This window comes from Myotis daubentonii, chromosome 13 (genome assembly GCF_963259705.1).
Source record: "Myotis daubentonii chromosome 13, mMyoDau2.1, whole genome shotgun sequence".
Classification (NCBI taxonomy): Eukaryota; Metazoa; Chordata; class Mammalia; order Chiroptera; family Vespertilionidae; genus Myotis; species Myotis daubentonii.
The window spans coordinates 36,404,659-36,428,519 of NC_081852.1; the positions used below are offsets into that span (position 1 = coordinate 36,404,659).

The following is a 23,861-nucleotide window of genomic DNA, read 5'->3' on the forward strand; positions in this document are numbered from 1 at the left end:
ATCTGGAAGCTCAGAACAAGTGCCTCCAAATCTCAAATCCTCCTCCTGCTAAGGATGGCGACACAGCAGCTTTTCTCAGAATATACTCTGTGAGACACTAGTCTTATGAGGGGGCTCACCTGGGATAGTGTCGGTGATGACATATTGGGTTCTCTGCCCTTCCCCCTCTCATGATGTAACACTTCCTTGACTTAGCATCTCCCTGTTTATCTAGGTGGGACCAAGATGCCAGTGGAACGACATGCAGCAGCATTTGCTAAGATCAGAGTGTCCTGAGGGGGACAGTCGCAGCAGCTCAGGATTACTTTCTGGACCATAATTCTCGCCCACATCGTACCATCAGGAAGGTGAGGCTGCGGAGCTGAAGAGCAAGAGCTTCACCATAAGTGCCATAAAGGAAAAGGAAGCAGACCGCACAGAGAAGCCTTGACATGAACCGAGATGGAGACCAGCAACCTCCCTTGGGAGTCCAGTCCAGGGTTTGGATTTGCCTCGAAAGGCTTTCTCATAGACATCCTGGCTCTCCCCAGCTTTCAGCTGATTATGTGAGCTAGTGTACGTAAAGCACATCCTACCCACCTGGCAATGCCAGCTTTTAAAATCGCTGTTATTATTTCTGCCTTCCAGGTCAGAGCAAGTTTTCCCCTGCACCCGAGGTATCCAGAGAAGACAGGAAAATAGTGGGTGAAGGTGAAGGTGAAGGTGAAGGTGAAGGTGAAGGTGAAGGTGAAGGTGAAGGTGAAGGTCACTGCCGGCCTGGTCCTGCTGGGCTGCCACAGAGAAATCAGAAGCACCCCCCACTGCAGGACGGGCCCTTGCTCGGCACTGAGGAGAGCAGAACCTCGCCTGGTTCCTTTCTGCCTTGGCAGCTGTGGTCAAAGGGCCACTGTTCCCAGAGGACCAGTGTGTTTAAGCCTCTGGGAACAATGCCCCTTGTTGATCTTCTGTGCTCCGGCTGAATAAGGTCACTGACTGTTTTCAACCTTAGCCACAATCAATAGCTTTGCCTTTTATTGGGCAGCGTTGGCAGTGGTATGTTTGTTTTCTGATGTCATTGTTATGCTCTGGTGAGACTGAGCGAGTGAGCCATCTTTTACAGGTTCCGTTCAGAACTTACTAACACCGCACAATATACCAGGCATTACATGGGCGAGGTTCTCAAACTTCAGGAGCTTAATAATGCAGATATCCAGGCCTCAAACAGTCGGATTCAGTAAGCTGTGGGGGTGGGAACCTATAATATAACCACCCACGGGTGTTTCTGATACAGGTGACCAGGGGTACACTCTGTGACACACTGCCGCAGAATGACAGTAAACTAAACAAAAAACTAGCCTCTCCTTGACGTTTTACATTCTATCTCCTTGAAATGTACTCTTCACCAGCAAAATAAAAAGTAAACATCTAGTACATACTGAAACAAGAGATCAACTTAATTCTGAAAGAAAAACAGTCCCTGTTGTAAAATAGATATGGTAAGCCTGTGATTAAATTTCAGATTTATGTGTATAAAGAATTTACATTTTCTTTATTTCTTTTTTTTTAATATATTTTATTGATTTTTCACAGAGAGGAAGGGAGAGAGATAGAGAGAGTTAGAAACATCGATGAGAGAGAAACATCGATCAGCTGCCTCTTGCACATCCCCCACCGGGGATGTGCCCGCAACCCAGGTACATGCCCTTGACCGGAATCGAACCTGGGACCTCTCAGTCCGCAGGCTGACCCTCTATCCACTGAGCCAAACCAGTTTCGGCATACATTTTATTTATTTCTTTTAAAATACAATTTTATTGATTTCAGAGAGAGGAAGGGAGAGGGAGAAAGATAAAAACAGCGATGATGAGAGGGCATCACTGATCGGCTTCCTCCAGCACAACCCCCTAATGGGGATCAAGCCTGCAACCAGGGCATGTGCCCTTGACCGGAATCAAAACCAAGACCCTTTCGTCTGCAGGCTACCACTCTATCTACTAAGCCAAACCGGCTAGGGCAAGAATTTACATTTTAGTCGTCAAAAAAGAGTGGCTGATTACAAGATGAGTATTTGTTATATCAAAACACATTAAATGTAACTATACAACCTTATATTTGGATAAGCTTTACTAATTTTTCAATGTTTCTTACTTTATCCTCAAGAAAGAGTATCTTATCTTACCATCTAATTACTCGCATCAGACTGGTGTGCAAAATAAGGCATACCGAGTTTACACGATGTGCCTAAAGATCAAGTCAAGAACCTAAACATCCAGAGCACTATGCCTTTGTCTGCTAGACTAGAAATGGCCAATAGGTTTCATGCCACATGGCGGTTCAGACAGACCAGGAGGCCAGAAGCAGCTGCCTAAAGTGCAACACTGAGAAGCCAGCCAGGGGAGGGGAGGGGTGACCGGCCAGCAGTGTCTGCCATGAGACAGGTGCACACATACACTAGACATGCCACCTCCCCGAGTATTTAGAAGCACTTAAAATATTTATAAATAACACTACTTTCACTCGACAAATACAATTCAGTGTCTAGTATATGCCAGACACTATGCTAGGTACTGGGATATACCGCTGAGGTGTAAGTTCTACCAATGGGATGGACGTGATGCTATAAGGCGGTCTCTAACCTAAGGCTTTACCTGACCAAACAGTATTAAGGGAGAAGAGGAAAACAACAGAAGTCAACAGAAGTTTTGAAAGGAGGGAGGAAAGTGGAAGGGAATGCCATTTCTGGAGAAACAGAAGCCGAGCCACCACCCGGATCACAGAGGGAGGAATGGGGAGGGCTAGGAAAGGGCACCAGGGACTTTGAGGTTGTGAGATTATGATTTCAATTTAAAATCATGGAAAGTTATGGAAAAGCTGGGTGGTGTAGGGTTGTTTGGTTTGTTTTTCTGAGGGGAAGGAGTGTGAGTTACCAGGTTTGTGTTTCATAAAGAGAATGGAAGCATAGGGAGCAACTGCAGTCACCCAAGAGACGAGCCAGGAGGGTGGCAGGGAGACAGGGAGAAGTGGTGGATGTGAGGTCACTTTAAAAGCAGACTCAACAGTGACTTGGTTTGGCAAAGCATATAGGGGGTGACAGAAAGAGCAGACCAAGGTGCAGCTCTGATTAATGTGCATAGGATACACACAAGTGGAAAGTCTACAAGGAGCTGGACCAGCCAGGGCTGGAGACCTTAAGAAAGGTTTAACCCTTTGAGTGCCAACCAATATCCTAGGAACTATGCTAAAATTGCCAAGGCATTTTTGCTGATTTTACAGCAGTTTAGGGAAAAATTATGAAGTGCAAGTAAATGAAGTTACATATTCAAAAACTTAAGGAAACCTTTACTACATTTGTTTTCATCTTTGACATATATTGTTTGCTGATTGTATTATAAAATACTAGTAGGAAAAAAAATTGAACAAAACATATAATGTTAAAATAGAGGGACACCCTTCTCCAATATCTTCCACAAAATCATCATCTTCACAGCAAGAATTGACATATTTAACAATATCATCATCACTAATAAAAGCAGACTTAGAACTGGACACCATTTCGAAGCTTTAGGGCTACAAAATCTGAGTAAACTTCATAAATCATAGTACCTGTAAAAAATTAGGCAGATAAATGCCAGTGGTCAATTTCAGAACTACAAACATTCGGCATCATAAGTAATCTGCACTTAGGTGCCATCTGTCAATAAAGAGTGAACTACTAGCATCTAATAGTGACTGCAAGAGGAGCGTGATAGCGCTCCCGGCACTTTTGGCGAAAGACAGGAGGAGCACGATCGGGCTCCCGCTCCCCGGCACTGTAGAGGTTAAGATTTGAAAACTGGGGGATCGCAGGAAGGGGAGATGATAAGATCAAAAACAATATTCCTATATCTAGTTAAATTTTATCATAGTTATTGCTACACCCGTAAAGACTTATTCCAGTGGAGGCATTATCATATAAGTCTTTGATTTTCTAAATTAAAATACTTACTGCAATTTATTACCTCCCATAATAACTTAACTAATGCAACTAAAAAACTCCTATTGAAAATTTTGTAAACATTTTGCACTTTACTGCCTTAAGTGTGGCACATCAACATAACTTCATCTTTCTTTAGGAATTTAGTCTCTTACATTAATTCTGCCATGATCTCGAGCCCTCCACCCCCCGAAAGTCCCTGGCTGTGTGAAAGAAGAAGACTGAGCTTGGCTTGCTACCTCATCTGTCATACTCTCAGTGCCCAGGGCAGTTGTGAGTTGCCCTACTTGGAGGCAAGGCCAGGAGATGGGGCCAAGATCCTTGAAACTAATAAAGATGCTGGCCCCTGGCTAAGCCACCCACTCTCTGAGGTTTTGTGAAAGAAAGGCTTGTTTTAAACTCAATCAAGAGAAGCAGGGTGGAGCCTCCAAAAGTCATGACTAGACCCAAATTGTAGGACTCATTCACTTAAGAAAAGGACTTGGATTCCTAGACTGATGTTTTCTTTTCTGCTAAAAAGCACATCTCCTAGGGAGAAGGCACTAACATTGGCAGTTACTTCACTTCAAGAGAGTTTCTGATTCTTTCTTGCCAACAGGGATTAATAGGAGAAGCTCAAGGCGTTGGCTCCCAGAGGTGGAAGAGTACGTGTCTCACACCTTGGCCTGAAATCACCCGGGCAGAAAAGGTCCTTTCTCTTCTTAAAATCCTCCCAGGGTCACCACCGCTAACATCAGGTTCTCACGGCACAGCTAGAAGTTCCAGCAATCAGATCAGACCCCACCCTGTGACTTCCACCTTTCATTCTTCAAAGACTTGTATGGGGAGAAGAGTATGTAAACAAAATTCCCCAGCTTCTATGTGTCAAAAATAGCCAGAAGTAAAATTATTATTCTCCTTAAAATTATTTTTAAAAATTCAAAAAGATCTGACCTGCATATGTGTTTATTTACAAATCACTGTTTTGAAGTGCTGCCATTCATTTAATTCTTAAGATATCTGTTTAAGAACAGATTATGAGAAACCTAGAGATTGAAATAAAGGGGAAATATAGGATTTCTATGATACCACTAATCTGGGCTTAGAGCAGAAAATATGCATATTTGTCTATTTTAAAAATAAAAGAGGTCAAGGCAGTGAGAATTTATGAGTAACATGAGTTAAAGTAAAAGCAAAGTGCCATAAAGAAAAGTTTGTGAGAAAACAGCAAAGCTATATATGTAATATTTAAAATGTATAAAGCTACATATTACATATATATCATATATGTATGTTACATATATTTTATTAAATATGAAAAGTTACATGTTACCTATAAATTACACATGTTACAATATATACTTTTCAGAAAGTCTCAATTTTTCTCTGTTAATTGATTTTTCTCTTTCAGCAACCAGGGTTTTTGGTTACTGTAATGTAATGAGAATTGCAAAAGAGAAATGTTTTCTAATCTCCCAGTTTTTATGGTTTTTAACAGAAAAGACAGCTCAGGGGAATAACGTGAGCACCCGAACTATCTTGGAGACCGAATGTTGACGTTCTGCAGAGCAGTGAACATTTCAAGACAAACTTAGATTTTTCCATTACATTATGCTCAGCTGGAAACCCCGCAAGCAGCACGGCTGGCAGCCTGGCTTCTGAGCCACTCTCCAGTCTGCGGCTGCGTTTCACATCCCGGGAACCGTGGGGGAAGAGGACAGTGGGGAAGGGAGGCGCTGCACTTCAGCACGTCCACACCACAGGCCTGGGCTGGCCCTCGGTCAAGTTATTTTTGAAAGCCAAGATGAGTAGATACACTTGCTATACATCTAGTTGTTAAAAAATATCATCCGGTTCAGAGTAAAAAACAAACCTGCAGTAAAGCAGAAAACAATCCCACTGGTTGTAAGGAAAGGAGTTTCTGTAGGGACTGACCTGCTTTCCAGCGAAGCCCTGAAGCGAAGTGTGACTAAAGTTCACGTGTAGAGGAGGCAGGTGGAGAGAATACTCTCGGATGTGTACGTTCTGATACATTTACTTCTCCAATGCCTGCTGTCCTCGCACACGCTGACATAACTTGTAGGAAAGTAATAACAGCAACATCAGGTAACCGTTACTGAATGCGAGGAGTGTCTGAAGGGCTCTACTGTCCTCATTTCACAGGGAAGGAAACTGAAGCAGTGCCCTTAGTGCCCAGGTCACGCAGGGAGGCACGGAGCAGATGAACCAGGGCCTGCTCTCACAAACCCCACCCCAAACAGAGGAAGCCAGAGCTCCAGACAAGGTAACTCTGCACCCGCCCACCGCCCACCGAAGTGCTCTATTAACATGGCCCGATCTTGCTTCAGGCAAGGCAAGCGGGTTTGGGGGCCTTCTTCCCTTCCCCCGCATGTGTTTCCCTCTTAAAGATAAGATTTTCAGCTGCAACTAAGTCTACTTTTTGCTCACATTCAGTTTTTTCCTTAATAGAAAGTTTAAATCAAAAGCTTTTGCTGAAAAGCTAAGAACAGACAATGTGTCAGGTCTAACTACAAAGTCCAAGAGAACCAAAATAGGTCCTCGGTGCAACAGTCAACTGAAATACCATCCTGGCGTTTCAGAGGGCGAAAGGCTTTGAGGATGTGAATAAACAGGGGAAACAGAGAGTATGCGCAGGGCCCAGGCTGATGCCAGGAGTGCTCACTGCACACCACATCCTGGTTTACAGAAGCTCAGTCCAAACACGCCATGAACCAGGGAACGGGGCGTGCTACAAGCACCTTCTCATTTGCAAACGTGAAATGTGGGCCATTTAATTTCACTGATGTGTTCAATCTATTGAAACTACCTTCCTCTTCTATCTGGAGCTGGTAAATAATTTGGTTAAGTTATTGTCTGAGGAAAAAGAGAAGCAAAATGAACGCCGCCTTGGTGGTGCTAAGGAGAAAATGGCAGCATGTGTCCAATATCCATAGAGTCAAGAAAAGGGGACACGACTAGCTTTGAGGATGACAAGGCAGTATTTCACCGAAGCACATGCAGAACATCGGTCCCTTTCCTCCATCGACCAGCTTTGTAACACGAAAGGGAACCGCAGGGCCCCTGCCGCTGCACACCTGAAATCCCTGGCATTGAGGAGCAGAGAGAGACCATCCACCATCCCCAACGGTGCTTTCGAGGCGACTTCTCCTCCCAAGGTTGCTGTAGGCAGCGATCTCAGAAAGAGGTGCTGGTGTGTCCCCTAGTTGGCTGGATGACGTGGAAGGGGCCCAAATACTTTTCTTTCTTTTGGTTCTGCTTCAGAAAAGGTTTGGTTGCTCAAAACAAAACAAAACAAAACAAAACAAAACAAAAGCACTCTGTAGCAACAAACAGAAGGCACAGCCACTGCAGTAAAACCCGTGGAGACAGGGTTTTATAAGCAGATTCTAACAGACTCTGCTTAGAACGCACAGAACTCGCATTGCATCCCTTACACTGCCTAAGAACTCATAAGGTAGATATTTTTATCCTCATTTCATAGATAAAAAATAACTTGAACTTCTCTTTAATGAAATGTTGTTTCCACTCCAAAGTGGGTATCACTGTTCAGAAATGAACCCAACAGAGGCCCCTTGTGACAGGAACCTGCCAGTGGACACAGATGAGAGCACTCAGGTTTACTGAATAGGTTCACTCACTTAGAGAAGACGGAAGTAGAAAGGATGTACAGGAGGGCTATTCGCTGTTTCTGTTGAACCAAACACATCACAACGTTTGAAACTGGCTGATTCAATACAAAAAATACAACTCTATTTAAGAATCAGTGATTTGAGCCCTAAGTGGTTTTGCTCAGTGCACAGACCAGTGATGGCAAACCTATGACACGCGTGTCAGAGGTGACACGCGAACTCATTCTATTGGTTGATTTTTCTTTGTTAAATGGCATTTAAATATATAAAATAAATATCAAAAATATAAGTCTTTGTTTTACTATGGTTGCAAATATCAAAAAATTTCTATATGTGACACGGCACCAGAGTTAAGTTAGGGTTTTTCAAAATGCTGACACGCCGAGCTCAAAAGGTTCGCCATCACTGGCATAGAGCATCAGCCTGCAGACTGAAGGGTCCCAGGTTCGATTCCGGTCAAGGGCATGTACCTTGGTTGCGGGCACATCCCCAGTAGGGGTTGTGCAGGAGGCAGATGATCGATGTTTTTAACTCTCTCCCTCTCCCTTCCTCTCTGTAAAAAAATCAATAAAATATATATTTTTAAAAAGAATCGGTGATTTGTGCCCAAAAATATTTCAGGAGTAAGAGGGTGCTTTTTAAAAAGTTCAGGTCATTCTACTCATTGGCTGAATATGCTGCCCTTATTATTTTCATTTTTTTTAATTTTTTTTTAGAGAGAGTAGAAGGGAGGAGGAGAGACACAGGGAGAAATATCAATGTGAGAGAGGCGCATCAATCTGGTTGCCTCCCACATGCGTCCCAACCAGAGCCAGGTATCGCGCCTGCAACCGAGCCTGCAAATGAGATACATGCCCTTGACCAGAATCAAACCCAGAACCCTTCAGTCCACGGGCCGACACTCTATCCACTAAGTCAAACCAGCTAAGGCTATGCTTCCTTTTTTATAGAACATGTAGATTAAGGTATAGTAGCATTTGTCTCCTAGTTATATGCAAAAGAATTGACATATTCAAGATGACAGAAACCAATGAAAAACAAGAAGTGTTCCCAGGATTATTTTCTCCACACAGAGCCTTGGCTCAGTGAGAGTCTCTCTATGCCATCAATTATCTCAGAAGCACCACAGCTTTTCAAAGAAAACCACCACCAAAAGAGGATGATGCAGGAAGTTCAACAGGAAATAATTTTGAAATTGATTGGAGAAGGCCTATGAAAACCAAATTAAAAATTCATATGCCGTTAACTTGGATTGTGTGACATTCCAGCTGAGTGGAGTTCAAGTTCACCTTTGACTCTTCTCCAAGAAAAGGAAACCATACACATTCGTAATTACAAGGCAGGGTACATATTTTAAGACCTATGTCTTTTATTGTTTTAAGTGTATTGCTTGTACCAAATAGATTGCTTAATCACTAATGCCTCTCTATTTTCCCCCATTACGGAAAAACCTAGCATATGCAGACATCTTTGGTGAACTAATAATGGTCTCTCCAGGCACCAGTGAAGTAACCACAGTGCTGATTCCTTTATCTAATCTGTGTGTGGCTGACAAACTAATTCTCCTAAAGCATTGCTTTTATCAGCTTTACATACCCCTCCTCCAACACATCCAGCCCTAACCTTATTTCCTACTGCACTTTCTTCCCAACCCTCCATTCCTGCCGGATTCATGTACTACCTAACCCTGAACAGTGTTCTTGACTTACAAGGCCACTCTCCCACCTGAAATGCTCATCAACCCGGGAGGCCATCCTACTGTACGACTCAGGTTGGCCACCTGCTTCTCTAAGCCTCCTCCTCAGCTTCCTTTGACAACTTTTACCTCTGCCTAAGCCCTAAATGGACTCCATCTCCCAGGATCCTGCCTCTGTTCCCTTCTTCATCCAAGAACTAGGAGTTTGTGAGGGAGAGATGGAGGCAGCCCTGTCTGCGTCAGAAGTGTCAAAATTATCTTTGGCCATGGCTCCTTAGAGAATTACCTGGTTCTATGGCTGGAGCAGGAAATATACAAGATGAGCCTGAACTATCCAACTTGGTCAGAGTCACAGGATGTACATGCATGTGCAGACACATACACACACATAACAATGGGAGCATGTCAAAGGGCATGGGAGCCAAATGAAAGAGCTCTCAATTTGAGCAACAAAATAAATAATGTGGTATTACATTATAACCCAAAGAATAAATCAAATACCCATAAACCCATGCTGATATCATTGACTGAATGAAAGAATGAAGAAATGAATTCTACAAATCCATGTAGAATTCAAAATGATTTATGTAGACATTCCACTCTCAAGAAGGTGGTGCATAACTCCCTTCTCCTCATGTGTGGGCTATCTAGTGACTTCCTTCCAAAGAAGGAAGGGAGAATAAAAATAAATTTCAGTGATGAAACTTGAAAATGTTCCCGGTCAGTACCAACAAGAACAAGTCATGTTGACACTAGGTACTGCAGATATGATGAAAATGGTGCTTCATTTCTAAGGTCTTCTTGATAAAAACCCACATTCCCAACATAATCATGAAAACACCATCAGCCAAATCCCAACTGAGGGACATTCTACAAAATACCTGACTAGTACTCAGAACTATCAAGGTCATCAAAAACAAATAATGTCTGAGAAACAGCCATAGTCTAAGAGTCTAACAGTCTAAGGAGACATGATGTATCAATATTGAATCATTACTTATGACAAATGCACCATACTAATAATATAAGATGTTAACAGTAGAGGAAACTGGGAACATAGGAAGTCTGTACCATCTTCATAACTTTTTTCTATATCTAAAACTAGTCTAAAATTAAAACTTTATTTTAAAAAATTATTATTGGCTCTTCTACCTCTTACTCCACACCTAGGCTGTAGTCCAAAATATCTCTGTTGCTTCCTCCCCCATTTCCTCAGCCACTGCCCTCCCCAGTCTTTGTATTCTCCAATTCATTCTCCACAGTTGCCAGAGTAAGCTTTCTAATATGCAAATCTGAGAAGACCTTCCTGATAAAAACCCTTCAACAGCTCCCACTTACCTAGATCAAAGTTGGCGAACGTTTTCTATATAGACTCAAACAGTATATATTTTAAGCCCCACAAGCCTACTCTACCATTAAAGCTCCAAATATGCCATGTACAGTATGTAAATACATGAATGTGGCTGTGTTCTTTATAAAAACAGGCAGAGGGCTAGATTTGGCCCACAGGCAATACACAGTATACCAACCCCTGACCTAGAGAATCAAGTCCAAACTCCTTTGACTGACACTCAAGGCATAATCCATAGCACCCCTGAACCTTCTCTCCAGATGAGCCCTCCTTCCTTTGGCTAAGTTCTTTGCTGCCACATGGATGTACTCCCTTCTTCCCCCTTCACTTAGAAGAGTTGGGATCCCTCCTCTATGAAGTGTCTTCATATCATTTCACAACAAAATAATTCTCCCTTATCACAACTCATAGCATATCTGGACTTCTAATTCATCAGACACAACATCAGCTAAAATGTTAAAAAATCATATAGTCCTGGCTGGTGGCTCAGTTGGTTGGAGTGTCGTCCTATGCACCAAACGATCGAGGGTTCCATTTCTGTTCAGGGCATATACCTGGGTTACAGGTTTGATTCCTGGTTGGGACATGTACAGGAGGCAACCTACTGATGTTTCTCTCACATTGATGTCTCTCTCTCTCTCTCTCTCTCTCTCTCTCTCTCTCTCTCTCTCGTTCTCTCACTTCCTCTCTCTGAAAATCAATAAAAAACATCCTTGGATGAGGATTAAAAAAATAATAATTTTTAAAAATCATATTATCATTTAATTTTGTATATTTGTCATTGTTTGTTCTTTCCAATCAATTCTGTTACAGGATTCCAGGGCAGGAGGAATAGGGAAACTGAGACAGGAAACTTAAAACAAGGCCAAACAGTGTGGGCAATTTGCAGCCAGCTTGTAACTAACAAACCATTATCTTCCCCAGCCAAGGACATGAGAGAAAATGGTTAAAAATCCTCCCTAATGAGACAATGCAGAAGGGGAGTGGGGAAGGGGAAAGGGAGGGAGAAGGGGGCAGTTTTACTCCCTAAGCAGGGAATCCAGCAGTCTCAAGGCTTGGCAAGTTATAAGTTGCCAGGTGCTTCTCATGATTTCTGGGAAGGCCACAATGAAGTAAAAAGGGACCTTGAGAATTTATTTGTACCAGAATATTCAGCAGAGGAATTTTGAGACCTACAGACAGGAGGGTATATAATGCCTCAGACCCCTAGCCAACTCGCTCTTCAGATTAGCTAAGAGTCTGTCTGTGCTTCATAAGCCAGACATATAGGTTTGCTTGCTTGCTTTGCTTTTTCAATAAGGGTGCATACTTTAATTGCTTTAATCAATTGACTTTTCACAACGCAGTCAAGGTCTCTCATATAAATTAATTTATATGAGAAAACAAGGATTGAGGGTGGGGACAGCCTCTCCATGGCTCAGGGAACTGTCCTGTGTGGCAACACCTCTCTGGTGTTGGTGAGAGGTGCCTATAACAGAACTAACACATCCTAAATGTTCTAAGAACTTCATGGCATGTTAATAGGTATAGCCTTTAAAATGAAGTGTTTTATATTCAACTAAGTCTGAGGAATTCTGGGTTCAACTAAGTTAAGCAGCTTTCTTTGTCACAGGAATTTTCAAAGCCTTCATTGTACATTGTGAATTTCCTTTAAAAGGAACATATTATTCAGTAATTTTCAAATCTGTTTGGCCATGGAATTTTTTCACATTTTTAGCATCTGTGTCCTGCAGAACAGTTAGGGAATTGTTGAAATTAAGCATCAGTTAAGAAGTTGTTAAAATTAAGCATACTCCTACAAGGCAGACTGAAAGTCCTAGTTCTTTCTACTTGTCACTGTGGTAGACTGAATAATGGTCCCCCAAAAGATACCCATGTCCTAAATCCTGGAATCTGTGAATGTTACCTTATATGGCAAAAAGGGGGGGGGGGGTTGCAGGTATGATGAAGTTCAGGATCTTGATTAGGATGGGCCCTAAATGTCCTTATAAACATTATAAGGCAGACGGTGATCTACACAAGACAGAAGAAAAGGCAACGTCACCAGGAGGCAGAGACTGCAAAAATACAGCCACACACCAAGGAATGTTGGCGGCCACCATAAACTCGCAGAGGCAAGAAGCAGCTCCTCTCCCAGAACCTCCCAGAGGGAGCACAGCCCTGCCAACACCTTGGTCTCGGCCCAATGAAACTGACTTGGGATTTCTAGCCGGGACAACTGAAAGAAAATAAATGTGTGTTATGTAAGTCACCAAGTGTGTGGTACTTTGCTACAACAGCCTTCGGAAACTAAGACAGCCACAATGCCAATCATGGCACAGTGTTTTTTTGCTGGCATTAAATATTCTGAAATGAAGTCAAATTAGCCTTGTCCACAATTAGGCCACAATTAGCCTTGGCTAGTGTGGTTTCAACATCCACTTGAGGGAAACAGTATAAGTCAGCGGTTAGGACTCTGGACCCGCACTAAACCACCTGGGTTCAAATGCCAGCTCTAACATTTACGAGTTAATTGCATGACCTTGGTCAAGGTGTTTATCCTGTGACTTAGTTGCCTCATCTATAAAATGTGGCTATATTCATAGAGTTACTTGTGGATTAGATGAGATCATGTATAAAAAGCATTTAATTCCTGATATGCAATAAGCACTCAGTAAATGAAAACTACAGTTACTATATTATTGCTATTTAGAAGCCAAAAAAAAATCCACTTTTGCCCCAAGCCAAATCTTATATTCTTTTATTCTCAGTTTATTTTATTATTATTTTTTTTAATCCTCACCCAAGGATTGGAATATTTTTTTCCACTGATTTTTTAGAGAGAGTGGAAGGAAGGGAGAGAGGGAGAGAGAAACACCCACATGAGAGAGACACATTGATTGGTTGCCTCCCACTCTCAATCCGACTGGGGTCTGAGGATTGAACCTGCAACCGAGGTATGTGCCCTTGACTAGGAATCAAACCCGAGATCATTCGGTCTAAGGGCCAATTCTCTTAACACTGAGCCAAACTGGCCAGGGCTATTCTCAGTTTAAGACCATACATCTTTACCCAGTTTCTAGCTTAGGATTTTTAAATGACCTCAGCAAGGTAAGGCAGATGGAAAAGTTCATGCCTGCCTCTTTGAATCACAGCTTTTAGGAATCTGACTTGATTAGATATGACAGCTAACAGCTCTAAGACATGTGCTTAATGTCATGCATTAAACTCACGTCGCTCAATCAAAGGCCTAAAGCTACTCTTCTTGCATGGGTTCTCTTTATTAGTTAGGTTAAAGTACCAACAAAGATCTATCTTCTTTTTTTTAATATATTTTATTGATTTTTACAGAGAGGAAGAGTGAGGGATAGACAGTTAGAAACATTGATGAGAGAGAATCATCAATCAGCTGCCTCCTGCACACCCCCTATTGGGGATATGCCCACAACCAAGGTACATGCCCTTGACCAAAATCGAACACGGGACCCTTCAGTCCACAGGCCGATGCTCCATCCACTGAGCCAAACCAGTTAGGGCAAGGTCTATCTTCTTAATTACTACACTGCTGAGGCTCCATTTGTTAGTCTGCATCTTAAATGCTTGGATATGCTCAGAGCAATAGATGAAATTATTCTGATAGGTCCCAATACAAGAATGGCACAAGGTCCCTGAAATCAGCAAAGGAGATGAAGGGTCTTGGTATAATGTACCAAGCATGTCTGCCATCTCTTGGTCTGTCCTCATGAGGTTCTCCATGGACAACCTCAGTGCTACCTGCTCCACATCCTACAGCATAGCCAGCCTATGTGGTGAGTAAACAGCTGCATACAACATAACCAATCATAAATATTGAGTCATCATTGGTCACAAGGTGTGTGAGACTCAGAGCTTTGAATCCTAAAGATTTTAAGAGCCTTCTACTAAAATGGAGTCATCCTTCGGAAAGTTAGTATTTTGAGTCTTTATTAGGACTCAGTAGTGTCAAAGAGCAAAGTCAAGATTGACATAAGAAGGTAGAACAATTCTGAAAAAGGATATTAAAAAAAAGCATACAATTTTCACTCTTCTTTTGGGTGTCACAATCAAGAATTATGAAGAAAACAGTGGCTCAAATAACATAATCTATCTATTCTCTAAAATCCTGGTGGCGTATGATGGGCCATAAAGACTAGCATTTGCATGAGATTCCAGTAGATACCACAAGAAAAATGATCACCATCTCTTTAGGATATTGGCATTAAGAACCTCCAACAAAGGTTTTGAAAAAAGGTCACCTCACCCTCTGGGGGCTGTCCCAAGTAGACAGAGCACCCTCTAATAGAGAGTATCAGAGACAGATGACAGATGGACAGAGATCTCCCTCACTTCAACAAGAGTTACAACCACCAGAGTTGTCCGGTCATATAAGGCAAGGATAAAAAAGAGTGACATCACACAACCAACAAATTTCCCACCCACCTGACCCCTAGATACCAGTCCAAGTCAGTCTGCCTTGTGAGGAGTGGCCAGGAAGCAGCTGGGCAGAGGTCAACTCTGAGGACTAGGATTGAAAGAACTTGAAAGGTCTTGAATCATCATGCAGAGGAAAGCAGGGACTAAGCAAGGAGCACAGACAGTAGGGGTCTCAGAGCACAGCTGGTGGAAGTTCAGAATCTCTACACTGACTACTGTACCATTGGCTATACAACCACAGACAAGTTACCATAGAAACTACCCCAATTAAGGGGCTGTGGAAGAAAACAAACCCCCAAAAAGTCACACCTCTAGTAATACCACTCCCTTGGCAGTTAGAAATAGATGCACAATCACACAGCACATGTGTCTGTCAATCAGGAAAAGACCATGCTGGGACACACCAAAACCTCACCAAGACCTGCCAATTCAGAGAAGCAAGCTGAAACTAATGAAAAGTTCACATTAGGGATTTTTAAGAAGCACTTCCCTTGTTTTTAAATGGTAAAACTGAGGCTGTAAGCTCTATGCCAAGGAAGCCAGGCAGGGAGGGCAACTGGTTCAGCTGGCGGATATGAAAAACCAGAAGGTGCACGCCTCATCCAAAGGGCCAGCCACCTCTCAGCCCAAGCCAGCTGTCCCCAAGGCGAGGGTGGGCCAGGGGAAGGTGGCAGCAGTCCCTGGGCAGACAGACATCTGCCATGGTTCAGGGCCTGCACCTGGCAGAGCCATTTAGAGAATCAAAAAGCCTTTGGCTCTCTAGTTTGCTTATCTTTTAAGATAAAAGTCAAATGAGTGAATAAAATTGAGTTCCAAGGAATATAAATTAAGAAGTGGAAGTCCTTCCCTGCTCCTCCCCCAACTGTTCACACATTAGCTCACTATGTACCCTTCCTTTTCTAGACACACAAGATGTTCTACAAGTTGCTTTTTCACTCAACAATATGTCATGGACATCCTTCCACATCAGTACACTGGAAGGGAGTCAACTGAGATTTTCATGAAGTTCACCATCTTCCTGACTCAAAGCCTTAAAGAAACAGGGCAGGACCTGGCTCACAAATGAACTGTTGATTCCAGCCAGTGCCCACCACTGGGCCTCCTGCGTAAATCCGGAGCTGCACTAGTGGAAGAAAGGATGCGGTTGAGGTCTCCGCTCCAAAGACCATCCTCATGTAAGGAAACATTTATAAAAAGGAAGAACTGTAAACTTCATATTCAAAATATTAATTGAGTTAGTGACTCAAGGTACTGAAAAGCTAATTAAGTATTCAGACCTTCAGAAACTCCAGGTTAGCTCCCAGATATAGAAAAAGCTCTCCATCTAAGGATATAAACTCCCTGGAGGCCAAAGCCTCCCTTCCTGGCTAGCTTTCAAAACATTTTAGGAAACTTGACCTGAAATTAACATCATCACTGCTGCACGGGTTATTCAGAGCCTTTGAGAAACTATATTTCAGACAAACACAAATTGCAGAAATGTTATTCTCACAACCTGTTAATACAATTTGCTTTATAAAAGAAATGCTCAGAGTTTGTTTTTCCCCCTGGTGATCTTTATCTTCTCTGAGCAGAAATATCACCTACCTACTGCACGCTAGACACAGGGAGTATTCCAGATGACTCTCTTTCTCCTCTCTTCCATTCCCAAATGGGATCCATCAGAAATACACCCCAGCCACCCTGTCTCTTGACTCCCTTTTCCTCTCCAACCCCTTGGTTTAGGTTCTTACCAATTCTCAGGGGGACCATGGTAATAGCCTCCTAATTAATTCTGTCACCAATCTTTCCCTGCTCCCATTTGTTGCCTATAAAACTGCCTGAGTAATCTTGAAAATTCACTCATTTGACAAGTATTTACAGAACCCCCACTATTCAACAGGCACTGGGCCAGGCACTGAGGTTAAAGCAGGGTGCACCCCTAGGTGGTGTCAGATAAGTGATCAGGGCCCCGGAGAAAAAGGAAGCAGGCGGGGGGAGGGAGTGTTGGAGGAAGGGTTATTTTATCTAATCAGTCAGCAAAGGCTTCATCTCAAAGGGACGTGTGAGCGTGTCCTGACGAAAGGGGAATGGACAAATGTGACAGGGGAAGAGTGTTCCAGGTGGAGAGGGCAGCAGGTGCATTACAGGAGGATGAGCCTGGCACATCTGAGGATGACAAGGGGGCCACAGTGGCTGGAGCACAGTGAGGAGAGGGGCAGTGCCCAGATGTGTGATCAGAGAGAGCAGCAAACAATGACAACTGGGAGATCGTTTGGAGTAAAATGGGAAGGAACTCCTTCCCAGAGTTTCTTGGGAAATTTATAGTTCTTGGGAACACTAAGAAAAACCAGTCAAGAAATGGGGAAAGTACTATAATTCTCCTGCTTGCTTAGCAATCAACAGAGAACCCACTGACATCGAGGCCAAAGAAAGAGCAGGAATGCTGACATATAGAGGTGTGGGTTAAGGCCAACATGTTTGAGAACTGGGCCCGGAGCATGTAGAAGCAAAGCTGCCCCAATCCACTCAGTCTTACTTGTAGCTCTTACCATGTTCTAAGTGTGTGTTTATGGTCCTGTCTGCTGCCAATGCTGAGTCAATCTTGCAAATAAAGTTAATATAAGTAAGCTATGCATAGCATGCGTCATACAAACCCTGACTCTGCAGTGCTGTTAATCTTGCTAGAAGATCCAAATGTTGACATTATTCAAACGCTACCAGAAAATGTTCAGAAGCAAGCATTTCCAGTGTTTGAATATTCAATATAGGATACTAAACTTAGTATTTCTTATTTACTAAACAATCTGTTAGATATCCATAATAATGAGTAAAGAGTAACAAGAATGTTGAAAGTATTTTAAAATAAAGTCAATTAGCTTTCTACTAGATATGTTTTAAATGTTGTCAACTTTTTAATAAAAAGAGGAAAATTTTAAAAGAAAATGTGCTTTAACAGAATAAATACAAAGAAAAGATGTAAATGTTGTAGAAATCAGAGCTTGATCTAAAATTTGAACTAGCCAAAAAAAAAAAAAAAAAAATCAATCAATTTCAACAGCAAAGCCAAGTCAAGACAACCAGAAAAGTAATGTTATTGTTATAAAAGAAAACGAGTTTGTATGTGCTTAGGGAACCCAGATGTTTTATAGCAAGCTGTAAGCATGCCTGCCCTTTGCTCCAGAAACACTCTCACTGCACAAGGCTATTATTCTCTGCGCAAACGAGGGAAATCAGTGCCTCTACTCACAAGAGAAACCCATGGGGAACTGAAGGTTAAAGTATAGTGGAACTTGGTAAGTATTAGGGTTATAGAGGTAGCTGACATATAGACTTATTGATAGAAACAATTACAGGCAATTAACTTATATTTATTTATATAATCTTCATGGCCACCCAAAGAGACATGCACTATTATTACCTCCTCTCATCTTTAAAATAAAGAAACTCAGGCACAGAGAAATCAAGCTACTTGTCACACTGCTACTAAGTGGTGGAGGCTGATTTAAACCCAGATTCTGGCTCTAGGTCTATGCTAGTGATCACTACACTATCCTGCGTCTGTACTCCTTCAACTGGCCCCTACCAACTCAGTGTGGTAGGCAACTTATGTGCTAAATGATTCCATGAACTCTCACTAACATCCTCCTCCCTCCCCATTATTATGATTACTGTTTATCTGGTTATTTTTTAAATTGTAAGGACATTTTATTTAAAGGCACACACAAGTGTTCCTTTCCATGTGTTGAATCTCATTCCCAGACTGGAAGCTTCCTGCCTAAAAAACAAGTTACTCCTGGCTGCTGACATTGTGTGCCTGAAATACCCCAGATAAGCAACTTGGAACGAGCCAAACACACCATGGAAAACGGCATCTGGCATCCCTCCTGATTAGCCGGAGAACTGGATTCTGTCAGTGTTTAAGGACATGAAACTGCAAGGCCTAGAACATAATATTCATGGCATTTGTGTAAGTACATACTGGTCTGGAAGCTATTGAGGACTGCCCTGCAACGAGCCATTCAGACAACCTGGAAAAGAGAACTCTGACCTAAAACAGGCCGTGATGCTACAGCAAACTGGTTAACATGCCACAGGCAACACATCACATATCAGAGACCTGTTACTAACACTACAAAGTTTGAACAGGACAACCCCTATATGTTGCTTTACTGACCATAATCTTTCATTTTAACTTGTTTTTGCTTCTTTAAGCAACATCAGTATCCAAACCAACCATACAATCCTGCAGGCCGCCCCCATCCAGCTGCCAGAGGTACAACCAGAACTGTCATTCCAAGTCATTTGCAATCACTCATCTGGTGTGTGTGCTGCCAATAGCTGTTATCCCACCCACAAAGGCAGTCATGCGCAATGGATAACCAGCCTGCTTTTGGAGAAAAAGAGAAAGGATTGGCCAAATCTCTGAATATGGAAGATCTGTCAGAGGTATTAGAATTAAACCCTTTTTCCTGGTAAGGAAACTGAACCCTAAAGTTAAATAACATGTCCAAGGTCATATGGGTCTGTCTGAGTGTAAACTAATACCCAGTACTCACTGTTTATTATCCACAGAGTTATAGCAGGTTTTCTCATAACCTGTGCCTGCCCAAGGGCCACAGGAAGCATTTTCACCAGCAGAGAAGAACTCAGCTTCTCATCTAGTGAGCTCTGGGTGGACACCCACACCATGGAGTGGGTGTTTACTTGCCACGCAGGACACAAGGATATCTTCGGTGTATACTGCATCACTTAGAAGTTCCCCAAAACAAAATCCATTCTCTCCTATGTAAAACTATGAGGAATTTCAATTCTGTGTAAACAGGAGGAAGCACCTGACATCTCTTCCTTAAACACAGAAGAGTTTGTTAAGACAGAAGAAAGGGGAAAAGCAGGTGTAAATAGCTCAGCAAGAATGTGGTTTCTTAGTGGGAACTTTTACAATTTTTCCTTCAGTTGCTACATATACATATAGTCATGCATATACATTTGTACAGATGTGTGACTATGTGTTGTTGAATGTTTTTCTTACTGATTCCAGCAATACAACTGCCAGGTCTTAATGCCAGGTGCTGAGAAAGTGAGGAAAGGATATCAACAATGACAAGTATAAGTGGAATCAATGGAGTGAGAGGCCCTCTCCACACATCCCTGGTGGCCCAGCCCCTTCAGCAGAAGATCTGACAACAACCACAAAAGCATCATACCCTTTGACCCCATAACCCCATTCCTTACACACCACCATCATTTCAGTGAATTTCCTTCTACTTTTCATGTCGTGTTTTCACACAGCTGTGATCACGGTCCACATATATTTTCTGTGTCCTGATACACAGTTTTCCCAACAGCCATTGGTAAAGGCTGCATTACCTGGCAAGGGAACACAACTGTTGGCATAGAAGAGTCCTGCTGTTCTGTTCATCTTTTTATGCTATAATCACACCTACTTAGTCAAGAATTATCTCTGAGCATTGAGGCTAAACAGAGCTTCATACGTTTTAGTGATTATACTGCACAGGTTTAAACTTTTAAACCCATAGTTTAAGAACCAGTTAACTGGTACAGTCATAGGAACAAATCTGACTAGGAGTTAAAAGGCTTGGTTTCTGAATCTGGAACTATTGATATGACCTCAAGCAAATCAGAATTTCTCTGAGTCTGTTTTTTCACCTGTAATATGGCATGTGGGTATTTACTGTCTGTTGGATACTAGTCGAGCATTTTGGGTATCATTAGGATCCCATGACAACACTATGAAGTAGGTACCACTACCCTCATTTGACAGCTGAGGAAACTGAGGCACAAGGTTATACAGCTAGCATCAACTGGCAGAGCTCTCACTATTGGATTAGAGGATTTCTGGGTTTCCTTCCAGCTCGAACTCTCTGCGACTGACGTTTCAGGAATGTGTTGGGCTTAGCTGGCCACATTTATGCCAGTTTTTTGTGTGTTGATTAATACCCTTCACAAGTAATAAATCCTTTATCTTCAAACACTGAAAAATTTAAAGCAGCTCCAAACACATTGACTTTAGACAGTGACTTAATGAAAGGTCACCCTAAAACAAACTAGAAATCCATGTGGCACTTCATACGCTTCTTGACAATTCCACTCTTTGTTGATGTAGGAAGAACTAAGTTATTAGCTAAACTGAAAGGCGGGAGGATGCCAGATTTTAAAAAAACAAAAAACATTTTGCTTTTGGAATCAATGAGACTCGAAATATAACTAGAGCCAGTTTCAGGGCTCACCAGCTGGTCTCTGCTCACTAATATTTCAGATGGGCCTCTCCCCATGGAGGACTCAAGAAGTTTACCTGCTTGCTACTCCACAGCCAGACAAAGCAAGGAGGAGAGATGCAGTGACATGTCCAGGCCACCAGAGAGCATATCTCCTCTGGGTTCAGAACATTTCACAAAAGTTTGACTTAAAATTTGAGACTCTTATAATGAGAGTGTGAAACACCCACCCTGGTTTACCTGTATTTTTTTTAATATAATCTTTTTAAAGTATTTTTTAATTGATTTTAAAGAGAGAAAAGAAGAGGGAGAGAGAGAAAAACATCAATGAGAGAGAGAGAGAAACATTGATTGGCTGCCTCCTACATCCCCTACTGGGGATCAAGCCTGCAATGTGGTCATGTGCCCTGACTGGAAATCAAACCAGCCACCTCTCTGCACGATGCTCAACAAACTGGGACACACTGGCCACAGTTACCTGCATTTCTTTCTTTCAGATCAACAAATAAGTCTGAGGCCCACCATTTCCCTTCTTTCTTCTTTCCAGTCCTAGACTCTCCCCAATCCAACTAACTATCACCCAGATGAATGCATGAACTAGCACTTTCCAAATCAGAGATTCTAGGACTCTGCTGTGCACCAAAGTCGAGGTGTCTGACTAAAATGAAGACTCCTGGCCTCTACGCCCATAGATTGTGGTTCGGTGGGTTTGGTATCTACACTTCCGACTAACACTCCCTCCATACACACCTGTACCCTGTATCCCCTCCTACAGGCGAGAGGCCATGCTCTGTCTCCATACTGTGCAGGAGCAGAAGGGGGGCTTTCTCTGTATGTTCCCCTTTCCCTGTGCATCTGCCCATGATTCCTGGTGCTCCAGCTTCAAAACAGACTTCCCTACCCAGATCTGGTCACTGCTATGGCCCTTACCAGGTGGGTTCTAGCACTTCCTGGTGAGAGAAAACCTCAGTGACAAAGTTCCTGGCAGCTTCAGCAGCTCATTCATTTGCAGTCTCAACTGTCCGCCTTGACAGCCTCGGAACAATCATTTCACTCATGAACTACAAGCAGCTCAGCAGATGCTAACTTCTCATTAGGCACGTGGGGGCAACTAAGAGCATGTGATAGGACGGGCGGGCCACCTGGGCCTCCTGATGGGCCCCTGATATCACTGCTTTTGAATCCATCAGTCCCTGGGCAGATGGGAGGCTGGACTGCCAGGGCCCAGGCTGGGCCGACAGGTAGGGCATTCTGCGCACACACTGAAATAAAACAATGCTGAGAGGCTGCTAATTCAATTAAAGGAATGTATTACACCAGTTAGAATGCCCTTCTCTAAGACACCCTGCTACTGAAAACCATGTTAAATCCTCTTACATAAGAGACTCTTAATGGAGCTCATTTCCCATGCAATCAGTCCCATAGTGACTGGGTTTACGTTACAAGGATCCACAGGTGCAGGGTTTCTAATTACACTTGTGTATGCTTCGGAAGGAAGGAACTGGCAACCTACCTCCAAGTGCCAAAGGCAGTGCGGAGACAGTTCCCAGGGCTCTGAGGCCCGCCCTTCCACCACACCTCCCCGGAAAAGTGCCACAGGAGGCTGGTGGGACTCGGCCCGAAAGAGAAGGATGCATCATGGAGGGTCATGAGACACCAGGCCCTGGGCCAAGCACAATGACTTGTCATTCAATCTGACGTTGAAGTGCAGAGAGCAACACCCTCGCAACCAAGCACGTTCCTGTTCCAGTCACATAGCAAGAACCTGAACCATTTACAACTTGGGCTTTCGTGCACCCCCTGAACTGGACACAGAGTCTTGTATGGGCAGAAAGGATTTGGCAAAGTGCGAAATGGAAGACACTTGCTACGAGGACCTGACTAGTATAACTCAGGACTGTGGTTATCTCTGGGGGAATGGGAGGGAGTCACAACTGGGGAGGGCACATGGGGCTTCTAAAGGGCTGGAAAATGCCCATTTTGTGGCCTGGGTGGTGGTAATGTGTGTTCACATTGTGAGCATGAATTTGAATTTAGTATAAGACCAGTGCTCCAGGTGTTAGGATCACACACCCTTGACAGCCACAGGGCTGATCAGACCACAAGCACACGAGACAATCAGAATTTAGCACATGTTCCCACTGGCGGCCACACACCCAGTAGCAGAGCAGAGCTCTCAAAAGTTCTACAACTCCAATGCCATGCTAGCCAAGGCAGCACTTTATGAGCAAGAGAGAACATACAAGAATGAGATTACCCACAGTTCATAGATTATAGTAAAATAATGCTTCACCCAATGCAACAATGTCCTGGAGCACAGAGAACAAGATCAGGACAGCTAAGCAGATTACTGAAAAGGCCACTTCATGTGGACTTGCCTCAACTGCCCTTGCTGGTCATGTGCCTGTCTCCTGCTCTTGACTGGCTTCAGCCTTGCCCACTTCTGGCACTCATTCTCCCCATTCTCATATTATCCTATCTAATAAAGAGGGAATATGCTAATTGACCCTCACACCTCGCAAAGATGGCAGTGCCCACAGCCAATAAAGAGGTAATATGCTAATTGACTGCCACGACCTCAAAG

General features: G+C 43.0%; 1 protein-coding gene and 1 pseudogene across 10 annotated transcripts in view; one reads left to right on the plus strand and one right to left on the minus strand.

Moving 5' to 3' along the window:
* Positions 1–1,217, plus strand: part of LOC132214655 (cold shock domain-containing protein E1-like) — a 62,889-nt pseudogene extending 61,672 nt beyond the window's left edge.
* The window catches only part of SGMS1 (sphingomyelin synthase 1), a 247,466-nt gene that overhangs the window by 164,680 nt on the left and 58,925 nt on the right, over positions 1–23,861 (minus strand). The window lies entirely within an intron of this gene.